Below are 14,759 nucleotides of genomic sequence, written 5' to 3'. Positions count from 1 at the left end.
GTAGAGAGGGTAAAAGAACCTACAGAAACAGAAAGTCAGCAAAGCCAACATTGGACAGGTTTGGGGTAATCACTGCGGGAGCCAAGAAAAGACATAGCAGGCTGCCATGGCTCACTAGGTTCTCTTCCCACCAGTCTTTCTGATGGGCCCACTGAGCATCCTACTACAACACACAATTCCTAAGTTACACTTTTGTGATATTGAAAAAAGTATAAAAAATGTACATGTGTTCAAAATGTTACACAATTTATAATCCATGTGGGAACCAGTGACATAACAAGATCTGGTCAGAGTCAGGGAAGATATAAATCTGAGCAGTGAGTTAAGAACACAAAAATAAATGCAATAATAAATATAAAACACGTTAATACCCTATGGCTCAATAAAATATAATGTTAGAGATTAGTTTTTCCATGCCAGGCAGAAATGAATGGTTTTTGCAGTGAAACAAAACTTATTTGCATCATTGAACTCTTTACTTAGTATAGAGTTGGTCTTCTATGTATAAAGTTAATCGAGGGGCCAGCACTGTGGTGCAGTAGGTTAAGCCTCTGCCTGCAGCGCTGGCATCCCATATGGGCGCCAGTTCTAGTCCCGGCAGCTCTTCTTCTGATCCAGCTCCCTGTTAATGCACCTGGGAAAGCAGTAGAAGATGGCCCAGTGCTTGGGCCCCTGCACCTGCATGGGAGACCTGGAAGAAGTTCCTGACTCCTGGCTTCAGATCAACACAGCTCCAGCCATTGTGGTCTATTGGGGCGTGAACCAGCAGATGGAAGATCTCTCTCTCTCTCTCTCTCTCTCTCTCTCTCTCTTTGCCTCTCCTTTTCTCTCTGTGTAACTCTGACTTGAAAGTAAATAAATAAATCTTTAAGAAAATTAAGTTCATTGAAAATGGAACTTAGTAGAGAATGGGACTGGGAATAGGAGAGGGAGGAGGAGGAGGAGGGGTGGGAGAGCGGGTATGGTGGGAAGAATCACTATATTCCTAAAGTACCTATGAAATGCATGAAATCTGTACTCCTTAAATAAAAGGTTTCTTTGGGGGAAAATTAATGTAAAAACTTATTTGCATCACTGAGGGAAAGACTTATTTACATTTCTATCAGTTTTCTAGGAGATAACTTCTGACCCAGATAAGAGAAAGGAAAGGTACAAGGCCTGTAGAATCAAATAACCCCCAGAGGGTCTGCTGGCCCTTTGCTCAGGGCCACTCAGAAATTGCTTTTGCCTATTTCTAAACCTTGGACAATTTTCCCGACATCCTTTTAGAATTACATTTTCTTCCCCTCCCTGTAACTCTCCTTCTTTCCTCCTTGGACATCTGTTGATCATTTGCCGGTTCTAGATTACAGGAACACACAGTCCTTTCTGTGATGAGGGGAATGCTCTATGCGCTCTCCAGCAGGCAGTCACTGACCACAGAGGCGGCCACTGATCGTGGGAATGTGGGTGGACAGACTACGAGATTTTTACCTTGACTTAATTTCAATTGATTTAAATCTGAACTACACACTACCATAAGGGCAGGCACAAGACTGTGGCATTCATCAGTGTGTAAGGAGTTGTTTCTTCTGTCTCCTGTCCTTCTCTCCCTGAAAGGTTTATGTTTGTAGGGCAGCTAAGACAGACTGGAAGAACTATCACCCCAGAAGGTCGCAGATGAGTGCTCTACCAGGTTCTTCAAACTCAGGGGAGATTACGTCTGGCTTTAGATAACGTTGGGGTAAGATTTGCCAAGATGTCCGGGAAAGACATTCTGGCAAGAGAACAAATAAAGAGGCAGAGAAGTGTAGTGTGTGTTCAGTGGGTAGGCGTTGACTGGACAGCCAGAGCCCAAAACTCTGGACAGGCCAGGGCATGAAGCTGTGAAATCTCAGGGTGGAAAGAACGGGGCTTGGGGGAAAAAAAGAGGCTATTGAAAAAAAGTCTTGAAAGTCATTTAAAAATCTGAGATTTTCTCCTATAAATTAAGAGAAGTCATTGAAGGCTTTATGCTGGAAGTGACATGACCTGATACATTTAAAATTTTTTTTCTTTATTTATTTTGTTTATTTGAAAGGCAGAGGCAGGCAGGCAAACAGACAGAATTACCACCTGCTGGTTAATTCTCCAAATGGTTGCAACAGCCAAACTGGGTCATGCTGATGTCAGGAGCTTGACACTCAACCCAGGTTTCCCATGTGGGTGGCAGGGACTCAATTACTTAAGCCATCATGCGTTGTCTTGTAGGATGTGCATTATCAAGAAGCTGGAATCGGGTGTGGAGCTGGGACTCCATCCCAGGCACTCTGATACGGCACATGAGCACTACAAGATGTCTTAGCCACTATGCCAAACCTCTGACACAGATGCTTATTTTTTAAAAAATATTTTATTTATTTATTTGAGAGGTAGAGTTACAGACAGTGAGAGGGAGAGACAGAGAGAAAGGTCTTCCGTCCGTTGGTTCACTCTCCAAATGGCAGCAACGGCTGGAGCTGCGCTAATCCTAAGCCAGGAGCCAGGAGTTTCTTCCGGGTCTCCCACGCGGGTGCAGGGGCCCAAGCACTTGGGCCATCTTCTACTGCTTTTCCAGGCCAGAGCAGAGAGCTGGATCAGAAGTGGAGCAGCTGGGACTCGGGCAGAGGATTAACCTGCTGCACCACGACGCCGGTCCCCAGATCCTTATTTTTAAAAGTCTTCATAGCGACAAAGTAAGAGATGGGTTGGAAGGTGGTAGCCAGCAATGTTCAGGATAGGCTTTTCCAACTGTGCGTGTCAGAGGTACTGAATCCTTCATCAGAACAATGCTACCAATAACACGGAGTTACATCCAACTAGAACTTCTGTAGCTCAGGATTGTGCTTAATTTTTTGTAAATACAAATTATACGGTTTATAGTCATCGAAGGGTACTTCAAGGGTATGGAAAATAGAATTAAAAGAAAAGCTTATTTTTGTACAAGAACATTTTGGATTCTATGCAGTTTCTTCATAATATGCAATTTTCAAGAACTGTTTGAACATCCCTCAAATGCATTGATTACAAATATGTTTTTGCACAAAAATAAACTTAGCTCTTCAATACTTCCCATGAAGTATTCTCATATACTTTATAACATTTTTCTCAAGCTCTTTTCAGGCGGAAGGAAAGATGGGGTGAATTTAGTCATGGGCACCTTGGCTTTGACCGTAAATAAGAGAAAGAACTATTTTAGGTTCTAGACCAGCTTTCTGAATCTCTACATGACTTTCAGGGTCATGCCTGGGTAAAACTATGAAGTGGTAATCTCGTGGAAGCATTCGGAATTCCTTTTCCCTGTGTATGCGGCTAGCATGCCGGAGCCAGCAGTGGTGGCTCAAGTCTTTGTCCTCTGCATCCCTCTTTTGAGGACACTTCTGATAACACTATGATTCCACACAGATAATCCAAGACGATTTCTTTATGTGAGATAAGTGAATTGGCAGCTTTGATTCTATCTGCATCTTCAACTCCCATCTGCCATCTCCCCAAAGTCCTTAACCATAGTCAACTGGCAAAATCCCTTCTGACTTAGGAAGCATATTTGCAGATTCCTGGGATTAGTATGTCAGCATCTTCGAGGAGACATTAATTCTGACTACCACAAGTATGTGATTTAGTTTAATGCCTTTGATGGTACCCAGGGAGGCTGACTTTGCAAAGGATAAGCATGGAGTGAAAGGAGAAAAAGCACAAACGTGGGCAGTCAGAGGAGACACTAATGAATGTAGAGGACTTCTTTGAACCTGAGATTCTCTCTGGGACATTGCGATTTGAGGAAACTTTTAGGACAGGAGGTGACAAGGTGTTGAGAGTGTTGTTATCTCAGGGTAAGGTCAGACAGCACTTGCTTCATCTGTCCTGGGAGCCATTCATTTACAGTATCAAATGATTAACTGGCCATATATATTTAAAACTAGCTCCAACATTAAGTTGGTTTTTTTAAAAAGAGAGAAAATGGAGACCAGCGCTGTGGCGTAGTGGGTAAAGCCATTGCCTGCAGTGCTGGCCATATGGGTGCTGGTCCGAGTCCCGGCTGCTCCACTTCCGATCCAGCTCTCTGCTATGGCCTAGGAAAGCAGTAGAAGATGGCCCAAGTCCGTAGGCCCCTGTGCCTGTATGGGAGACTTGGAAGACGCTCTTGGCTCCTGGCTTCGGATGGGCCCAGCTCCGGCCATTACGGCCATCTAGGGAGTGGACCAGCAGGTGGAAGACCTCTCTCTTTCAAATAAATAATAAAAAACTCTTTGAGAGAAGGAGAGGGAGAGGGAGAGGGAGAGGGAGAGAGAGAGAGAGAGAGAGAAGGGGCCAGCATTTAGGGAAAGTTTTCAATTAGCAATAATCGCACCTCGGATAAAACTCATTGGCTATGATATACTGCCACTGTGCAAAGCTGGGGTCGGTATTTGGTATAGCAGTTAAGTTGCTGCTTGGGATGCCTACATCCTGTATCAGAGTGCCTGGCATCAAATCTTGGCTCTGCTTCTCATTTCACCTTCCTGCTAATGTGCACCTTGTAGTGTAGGTGACAGCTCAAGTAGTTAGATGCTGCTACCCACATGAGATGAGAGATCTGGATTGAGTTCTGGGCTGCTGACTGCAAAGTGGCCTAGCCCTGGCTGTTGTGAGAATTTAGGGAGTGAACCAGTAGATGGAAAATTCTCTGCCTTCCAAATAAAAATAAATAAATTAATTTTAAAATAAATAAAAGTAAAAGAGAGAAAAGCTAAAAGGCCATTATAAATTGCATTCCAACTACGTGCACAGAGATTCCATGTACTCATTATGGAATATCAAGCATATATATCAGTGGAAGCTCATTTTTGAAAAGATACACTTTTGTTTCAGCTAAAAAGGGAATCATTCTATGGCCCACTCATTTGTCTTTTTTTTTTTTTTTTTTTTTTTGCTGTTGTTTAAACCTTTTCCACCTCCTTCAGTTAAAACTGCAACAAATCCAGCTAAGATCTTCTGGGCAGCATTGAGTTTCTTAATTTGAATGCGAATATGGAAATATGTTCACCTGGTGAAAATGCATAGCACTCTACAGTAATGATGTGTGTGCTTTCCTCTATGTGTGCTACTCTAATACAAATTTGAAACTATGATATGTAAATTATATTTTAATTTTCAAAAGAGAAAGAAAAAGTGAAAGTCCTCAAAAGCCAAGTCATTGTAAAAACAAAGAACAGCAACTATAAGGGAAGCATATCGTAGCAATTATTAACACGTCCCAAAGAGTCATATTAATTAAATCAGCATGGTAATGGCAGCAAAGTAGACTAATAAAAGAGAAAGGAGAGATCAGAGGCAGACCCATGTATATAAGAGACCTTAATACATGGTAAAAATGGAACCACAAATAAAAAGGGAAAGAATAAAAATTTTAATAGCTACTCTTAGGAACACTAGAAGGCCATTAGAGGAAAAATAAACCTAATTTACCACCTGGCACCACAAGAGTGGGAAATGAAAATGACAATCTTGACCTTATGTAGTCATAGGCTAATGTGTATGTTTATCTTAATTTTCAACAAAAAAAGTTTAAGGTAAAAAATTGTTTTTAATAGTCAAAAGCTTATAGGATAAGATAAAGAAAATATTTTTATATTGCTTTTTAGTGCACATTTTAAGCTGTGTTAATATGAAACAATAAAAAAGCTTAAAAATGTACATTTATAAAGCAAAAGATTTACAGTAAATTAAGATTAACTGCATATTGAAGAAAGAAGCTATGAAGTGAGTTGAATGTCACGGAAGTGTACACTGTTTACAGCAGTGGGCGGTCTTGTCTGAGGCCTCTGCCTTCACTCACCACTCACTCCCTGACACATCCCGAGCAGCTTCCAGTCCTTCCGGCTCCATTCACTCTAAGTGCGCCGCTGTTTACCCTTCCTATGATACTTTACTGTACCTTTTCTATGTCTAGGTATGCGTAGACTCACAAATGATGGCCATTTTGTAATTGCCTACAGTATTCAGTTCAGTAACATGCAGTGCAGGTCTGGAGCTAGGAGCAATAGGTTCTATCCTGTACCACGCACTCATTCACAACATTTAAATAAAACATACAATGTGTATGCTTGTCTAAGTACCCGCTATGTTTGCACAATGACACAATTGCCTAGCAATGCCTTTCTTCGGCTGTATCTTTATCATGAAGGGGTGCATGACTATTGCAGATGTGATTAATCTTAAGGTGTTTAGGTGGAGAGATTATTTAGATTAGCCAATGTAGCCACAATGGTGCTTACAGAGGAAGGAAGGCGGAGTCAGGTGGGAGGAGTGGGAAATGGGATGACGGAAGTGGAGACTGGAGGGATGCGCTCTGAATGTGGAGGAAGGGGCCTGCTGCAGTGTGAATGATGCTCTTCCCTCCAAACTTCACATGGAAGCTTAACCTCCAATGCAACAGTAGCAAGAAGGGAGGATGTGAGGAAGGCTTAGGTCATTGTATAAAAGGGCTTGTGGGAGGGCATTTGCCTCCTTATGGTCCTACTGCCATTGGGGACACAGCGCTCCTTCCCTGCACAGGATGTAGCAATAAGTGCCACCTTGGAAATGGACACAGAACCCTCCCCAAACCTACTGGCACCTTCACCTTGGACTGCCAGAGTCCGTAACTATGAGAAATACAGTTCTGCTTTTTATTCAGTTATTCAGTCTGTAGCCTTTTGTTAAGTAGCACAAACAGACTAAGACAGGGCCACAAGCTAAGAAACAAAGGTATCCAGTTCAAGCAACAAAAACCCATGCTCTCCAGCAGAACCTCTAAGGAACCAGCCCTGCCAACACTGACTTTAGTCCAGTTCTGCCCGCCAGAACTACAACAGAGTGCATCTTCATTGACCTAAGCCAATGAGTGTGGGGTCAGGGGTCACAGCAGCAACGGGGCACTACAGCTGGTCACCTTGAGATGTCACACCAAAGACCTCCTGCTCAAAAGACCCAAAGGGCTTTCCCGTCCCCCTTCTTTCTTAGCCTCTCGTGGGAGGTTGCCAGGTATGGTCATGGGAAGAACATGGGTTTTAGACCGGGAGAACCCAGACCTGATTCTAATTAGTATTTCCATGCAAGAGTTCTTTCTCGACATTTCTCAGAAAATGTATGTTTTTTCCAAATCCTGAGGAAGATAAGTTGAGAAATTAGGGAGTGGTTATAATTCTCCATCACAAATCAAAGTGAAGCAACATAGAGGCGCATTTACAATCAAACCAGTCGGTCTTGATTGATTGTAACCCGCCATGTTCAATGTGCCATGTGTGTTTCTGGCCTTGTCTGCTACTAACAATGAGTCATTCTGGCATGTCAAATGAATATGCAGAAGTTTATACACATTGTATGCTTTATTTAAATGTTGTGAATGCTGTTCCAAGAAGGAAGTTTTAGAAGCACATGAGTGCTTAAGTTGGCAGTTTCTCCGTGGGATTCTTAGTAGTTCTGCTCACCTTACTAGGAAATCCAAATGTTACATTATTTGAATCTCTCTGAATGCAGCTGGCTGGCACTTTCCAGTGTCTGAACACTCACTGTACTTCACTAATGCTACTAAATTTAGTACTTTTGATTTATTAAATGAAATTTTTATATATCCATGATAATGACTAAAATCCATGAAAAGCTGTTGGAATTATTTTTGGAATAACTTACGAGGTTGGAAAGTCCTAAGAAATTCTATAAATTATGATATCTCATTCCTGAACACCAAAATTAGTATTGGTCAAGAATCTGGAAACATTAGTTCAAATCTCTGTCCTATCATTTTTCTGGTTGCACAATTGTGGGTAACTTAATATTTTAAGCTTAGGTGTTTTTATCAATCAAAAGGGGGCAATAATATTACACAGGTTTGTGGTAGGGATTAAGTAAGATTGTATATGCCATGTGCCCAAGACATAAGTGTTCAAACAAGCAAGTCAAGGAAATACAGAAGTACATTTTCGTCACCTTGAATTTCGTAATAGATTCTTAGATAAAACACCAAAAACATAAACAATTGAAGATAAGACAGATAAACTGTACTTCATCAAAATTAAAAACATTTTTGTGCATCAAAGGACATTATCAAGAAAGTAAAAAAACACAACAGAATGGGGAAATATTTGTAAATTATATATCTGATAAGGAATACGTTTATACATACTCATATATCCAGAATATGTAAAGAATTCCTAACTCAACAACAAAAACACAAACAACCCAATTCAAAAAAAAAAAATAGCCAAGGAGACTTCCAGTTTCCTATTCCATATATAAAGGTCTTAGAAGTTGCCAATCTATTTGAATAAGTGAAAAGCTGAAAAATAAACAACCAATGAGTAAGGTCATAGCTCCTGGCCCAGGTTCTTTGGCTCACTTGCAAATAGAAATTGACCAAAAAAAAAAAAAAAAAAAAAAAAAAAAAAAAGACCTAAATGAAAGATCTCTACAAGCGAGATCCCAGTGGAAAGAATGGGCCATCAAAGAAGGAGGTACCTTTCTCTGAAGGGAGAGAACTTCCACTTTGACTATGACCTTGTCTAAATATGATCAGAGTCGGTGAACTCAAAGGGCTTCCATAGCCTTGGCAACTCATGACAAGAGCCTAGGGTGATTACTGAGGCCATAAACAAGAGTGTCAATTTGTTAAGTCAACAACAGGAGTCTCTGTGCACTTACTCCTCGTGTAGGATCCCTGTCCTTAATGTGCTGTACACTGTGATTTAATGCTATAACTAGTACTCAAACAGTATTTTTCACTTTGTGTTTCTGTGTGGGTGCAAACTGTTGAAATCTTTACTTAATATATGCCAAACTGATCTTCTGTATATAAAGAGAATTGAAAATGAATCTTGATGTGAATGGAAGGGGAGAGGGAGCGGGAAAGAGGAGGGTTGCGGGTGGGAGGGAAATTATGGGGGGGAAGCCATTGTACTCCAGAAGCTGTACTTTGGAAATTTATATTCATTAAATAAAAGTTAAAAAAAAAAGAAATTAGCCGGCGCCGTGGCTCAATAGGCTAATCCTCGACCTTGCGGCGCCGGCACACCGGGTTCTAGTCCCGGTCGGGGCGCCGGATTCTGTCCCGGTTGCCCCTCTTCCAGGCCAGCTCTCTGCTATGGCCAGGGAGTGCAGTGGAGGATGGCCCAAGTGCTTGGGCCCTGCACCCCATGGGAGACCAGGAGAAGCACCTGGATCCTGGCTCCTGCCATCGGATCAGCGCGGTGCGCCGGCTGCAGCGGCGGCCATTGGAGGGTGAACCAACGGCAAAGGAAGACCTTTCTCTCTCTGTCTCTCTCTCTCACTGTCCACTCTGTCAAAAAAAAAAAAAAAAAAAAAGAAATTGACAAGAGGCCAACATGCAACCCAGACAAGGTTTATTGAGGGTGCATGCGCACACAGCAGCAAGAGAGCACAGCTGGCTGTACTTGTAAACTGAGCAGGTGCTTTGAAGTGGTTGGGTAAGCGTGGCAGTCTTCCCTCGACACACAGCACTTCAGTTTGCGCCTGGTTGTTTTTTTTTTTTTTTTTTTGCATGGGTAAGTTGAAAACCGAGGTAGTGCTCACTCTTGCCAGCCAGGCAGGTCACTTATCAATACACCGGGGTATTCAGGGCAGGCAGTAGGAGATTTTTAGTGGTTAGGATTTGACCACCTCTTGTTCCAGATTGGTTTGGAGCTGGAGATGGATACCTGGGTGAGGAGATGGATGCACGTCAGATGGATTTAGAGAGGCTTGCCTCTGTGCTGTCAGGACAGGACACAGCACTGCCCCGGAAACTGGACAAATGAACAAAGAGATTGCCACTCATCAGCAGAACCTCCTCCACGCAGATACTCCTCCAGATCTAGCTGTAATTGACAACTGCTAGAGACTGGGTGGCACAAGTCTGAGAACTAAAAACTCCAAGAGGACCCAGTACTAGGGGCCCCCTTTTGTGAGTTTCACCTCTAGCAGTTTGAACAAGTCCTCCAGTAGATACTGGAGAAAAATCCCAGCCCTGCTCTGGCAAGGGGAGGGGAGAAGGAACCATTTTGAAAAACACAGGCATTCTTAACAAGGCATGCCCTTGTCAGGGAGCTCAAGTGAGCTAAACAGAGCCTAATCTGCTAGGGTTTGATCAAAGTCTAAAGGACTTGGGAAAGGAAAACTGGGCAACAGTGTGAGGCACTGGCTCACTCAGACCAAGACCCAAACAAAGGACTGTAAAATGCATGCCCTCCCTGTACGCTTAGTGCCACATGACTACAGGCTTGTTGATGACTGTTCATTTTGCAACAAATGAACAACTGCAGCACTTTCCGCCAGTTGGCTGGCAAGGAGGAATGGGTGAATCTCGACTGTAACACTCGTTGATCCGAAATAGATCCAGCAGACAGAAAATCAGTGAGGATACAGTTGAACACACCCCACTGTCAATCAACTGGATTTAATTGACATCATAGACTATACAACAGCAGAATACATACTCTCCCTAATATCCCATGTACATTCTCTGAGAGACTATATTTGGGGCCATAAACACACCCTGACAAGTGTAAAAGGATAAAATCATAAAATACGTGTTTTTAGATCATATTGAAATTTTACTAGAAATTTATAACAGAAGATACATGGAAAATGCCAAAATGAGTCAAAGAACAGTAATGAGAGAAAATTTAAAATAGTTTGAACTAAAAATGAAAACACAACTTAACAAAATTTTGGGGATGAGAAAACACAATGCCTCCAGGGAAGCTGATAGCATTGAATGGATAGCTTAGAAGATAAGAAAGACCCAAATTCAATTACTTAAGCTTTCATTTTAGGGAACCAGGAAAAGAAGAACAATTTATCTTTTTTTTAAAGATTTATTTTATTTATTTGAAAGAGTTACAGAGGCCGGCGCCGCGGCTCACTAGGCTAATCCTCCGCCTTGCAGCGCCGGCACACCGGGTTCTAGTCCCTGTCGGGGCGCCGGATTCTGTCCCGGTTGCCCCCCTTCCAGGCCAGCTCTCTGCTGTGGCCAGGGAGTGCAGTGGAGGATGACCCAAGTCCTTGGGCCCTGCACCCCATGGGAGACCAGGAGAAGTACCTGGCTCCTGCCATCGGATCAGCGCAGTGCTCTGGCCGCAGCGGCCATCGTGGGGTGAACCAATGGCAAAGGAAGACCTTTCTCTCTGTCTGTCTCTCTCTCACTGTCCACTCTGCCTGTCAAAAAAAAAAAAAAAAAAAAAAAGAAGAAGAAAATAAAGAGTTACAGAGAGAGGTAGAGACAGAAAGAGAGGTCTTCCATCTGATGGTTCACTCCCCAAATAACCGAAGCGGCCGGAGCTGTGCCGATCTGAAGCCAGGAACCAGGAGCTTCTTCTGAGTCTCCCACGTGGGTGCAGGGGCCCAAGGACTTGGGCCATCTTCTACTGCTTTCCCAGGCCATAGCAGAGAGCTGGATCAGAAGAGGAGCAGCTGGGACTAGAACCGGCGCCCATATGGGATGCCGCATTGCAGGCCAGGGTGTTAACCCACTGCACCACAGCACCAGCCTCAGAAGAGCAATTTAAATCACAAGTAAGCAGAAGAAAAGAAACAATAAAAAATTAAGATGAAATTTGAAAACATGAAATCAGTATAAAAAATCAATGAAACCAAAAGCTGGTTATTTAAAAATTTCAATAAAATCAGTAAGCCTTTAGCCAAGCTAAGGAAAAAAAAAAAAAAACAAGAACACAAATTAATAATATTAGACATGAAAGAGGGGACATTGCTACAGATCCCACAGACATTAAGAGAATAATGAAGAAATATTATGAACAACTCTATACCTACAAAATTTGATAATGTAGGTGAAACATATCAATTCTTGGAAAGACAATCGCTCCAAACTCACATAACAAGAAACAACCAATTTGAATAAGCCTTTATCTATTAAAGAAATTGAATCCTGCCAACACCAAAAGAAGCAGACCCAGAGGGTCCATAGGTGAATTCTACCACATATTTAAAGAAAGAGATTTAATGATCTTTTACAATTTTTTTCAGAGGAAAGCAGCAGAGGTAGTACTTCCTAACTCATTCTATGAGGGCAGTATTATTCCAAGAATAAAACCAGAAAAAGATGTTACAAGAACATAAAACTACAGACCAGTATATCTCATGAACATAGATGCTAAAATTCTCAGCAAAATATCAGCAAATTGAATTCAACACTGTCTAAAAGGAATTCAACACCACCACCAAGTAGGATTATCTCAGGTATGCAAAATTGGTTCAACATTTGAAAATCTGGGAAAGTTGTGGGAGGAGGGAGGAAGAGTACAAGGAGGTTGGATAAAGAGTACCGAATCAGAGTTAGATAAATGTGTCAGGGGCCACCACTGTGGCCCAGTGTGTTAACACCCTGGCCTGCAATGCGGCATCCCATATGGGCACTGATTCCAGACCCAGCTGCTCCACTTCTGATCCAGCTCTCTGCTATGGCCTGGGAAAGCAGTAGAAGATGGCCCAAATCCTTGGGCCCCTGCACCCACGTGGGAGATCTGGAAGAAGCTCCTGACTCCTGGCTTCGGTTCAGTGGGGCTCTGGCCATTACAACCTATTGGGAAGTGAACCATCAGATGGAAGACCTCTCTCTCTCTCTGCTTCTCTTCTCTCTGTGTAGCTCTGACTTTCAAATAAATAAATAAATCTTTAAAAAATGTGTTAGGTTCTATTACTATTTCATGTGACAGTGAAGCAGTTATATAATATATGCTGTATAAATTATGTAATATATACTGTATAAAAAAGTGGGGGAGAGATGAGGGTAGACTTCAAACGTTGGGGAAGGATGGCGAAGTCCAGATGCCGATTGCCAGATCCAGTTAGTTCATGTCATACGCATGTGTTGAAATACTGCACTGTGCCCCATAAACCTGTACAAGTATTTCATATCAATCAAAACTTTATAAAAATTTTAAAATGAAAATCAGTTGACGTAATCTCTTATATCAATAAGCCAAAAAACAAATCACATTATCACCTCAATAGATGCAGAAAAAGCAGTTGACAAAATTCAACACCAATTTATGATAAAAAATTCAGTAAATGAATACTACAAGGAGAATTTCCTCAATTTGGTAAGATATATGCGAAAAGGTACAGCTAACATCATACTTCATGGTCAGAAACTGGAAACCCCCTCTAACATCAAACAAGGTGAGAATGTCTTCTTTTATCTGTCTTTTTCAGTGGGCATTTCTTAGCTAATGGAATAAGACAAAAAAGGGAAATAAAAGATGTGCACATTATGAATGAAGATATAAAACTGTGTTCACAGACGACATGATTTTTAACACAGAAAATCCAAAAGAATCAACAAAAAGACTTCTGGAACTAATAAGCAATTATAGCCATTTTGCAGAATATGAGATTTAAAAAGTACATCAATCATATTCTTGTATATGAACAACGAACAAATGGAAATTTAAATTAGAAATACATTACTATTTATATTAACATCCCCAGAAATGAAATACATGGTTATAAAATTAACAACATAAGCACAAGATTTATATTTAGAAAAGCATAAAACCTGATGCAAGAAAACAAAGAATCAAATAAAAGGAGAGATATTCTATATTCATGAGGAAGAAGTTTCAATATCAGTAAGGTAGCCCTTTCCAAACTGATAGATACATTCAATGCAAACAAAATCCTAAAAAGTTTAGTGGCTATCAGCAGATTGATTCTAAAGTTTATATGGAAAGGCAAAAATCCAGAATAGGAGAGCAAGGTTGGAGACTGGCACTACCTGACTTGAATACTTACTATAACGTTACAGTGATCAAATATGATGTAAAGGTGAAAGAATAGGCTAATAAATCAAGGGAACATAACAGACAACTCAGGATAGATCCACTTAGGTACAGGCAACTGATCTCTGACAAAAAAGAAAAGGCCAAAATGAAGCAAATTTTTTCAACAAATGATGTTCAAACTACTTCACAAAAATCAACTAGTGGGTCTCAGACCTAATTGTTAAACAAAACTATAAAAATCCCTGAAAATAACATAGGGAAAATGTAGATGACCTTGGATTTGTTGGTCATTTTCTAAATACAACATCAAAGACACTATTCATGAAAGAAAAAATTCATAAGATGGGTTTCAATAGAATAAAAATTATTGCTGGGTCCGGCGTTGTGGCATAGCAGGTAAAGCCACCTCCTGCAGTGTTGGCATCCCATGTGGGCACTGGTTCAAGTCTTGGCTGCTCCACTTCTGATCCAGCTCTCTGCTATGGCTTGGGAAAGCAGTAGAACATGGCCCAAGTCCTTGGGCCCCTGTACTTATATGAGAGACCCAGAGGAAGCCCCTAGCCCCTGGCTTCAGATCAGCACAGCTCTGACTGTTGCGGTCATTTGAATAGTGAACCAGCAAATTGAAGACCTCTCTCTCTGCCTCTCTGTAACTCTGCTTTTCAAATAAATAAATAAAAAAAAATCAGTGTGTACAAAAAATTATTGCTATGGAAAACACACTGTCAATAGAATAAAATAAGCCACAGAATAGGAGAAAATAATTCATAAAATCTTATCTGATATAGGATTTGTATCCAAAACATACCATTAAGCTCTTAAAAATCAACAGTAAAAAAAAAAATGGACAATCTAAATTAAAAAAACGGGCCAACGCTCTTAACAGACACCTTACCTAAGAAGATCAACATATTGTATATAAGCCATGTCAGATGTCATCAGGGAAATGAAAAATAAAGGCCAACTCCAGACAGAACACAGACGACACCAAATACTGGAAAAGAG

At 41.3% G+C, this 14,759-nt stretch overlaps 1 protein-coding gene and 1 pseudogene across 3 annotated transcripts in view; both read right to left on the bottom strand.

Moving 5' to 3' along the window:
- The window catches only part of CACNB2 (calcium voltage-gated channel auxiliary subunit beta 2), a 510,382-nt gene that overhangs the window by 475,130 nt on the left and 20,493 nt on the right, over positions 1-14,759 (bottom strand). The window lies entirely within an intron of this gene.
- On the bottom strand, positions 4,311-4,395 carry LOC127483659 (U4 spliceosomal RNA; annotated as a pseudogene).

Source organism: Oryctolagus cuniculus, chromosome 13 (assembly GCF_964237555.1).
Source record: "Oryctolagus cuniculus chromosome 13, mOryCun1.1, whole genome shotgun sequence".
NCBI lineage: Eukaryota > Metazoa > Chordata > Mammalia > Lagomorpha > Leporidae > Oryctolagus > Oryctolagus cuniculus.
This window is presented reverse-complemented; position numbering and strand designations above follow the sequence as displayed.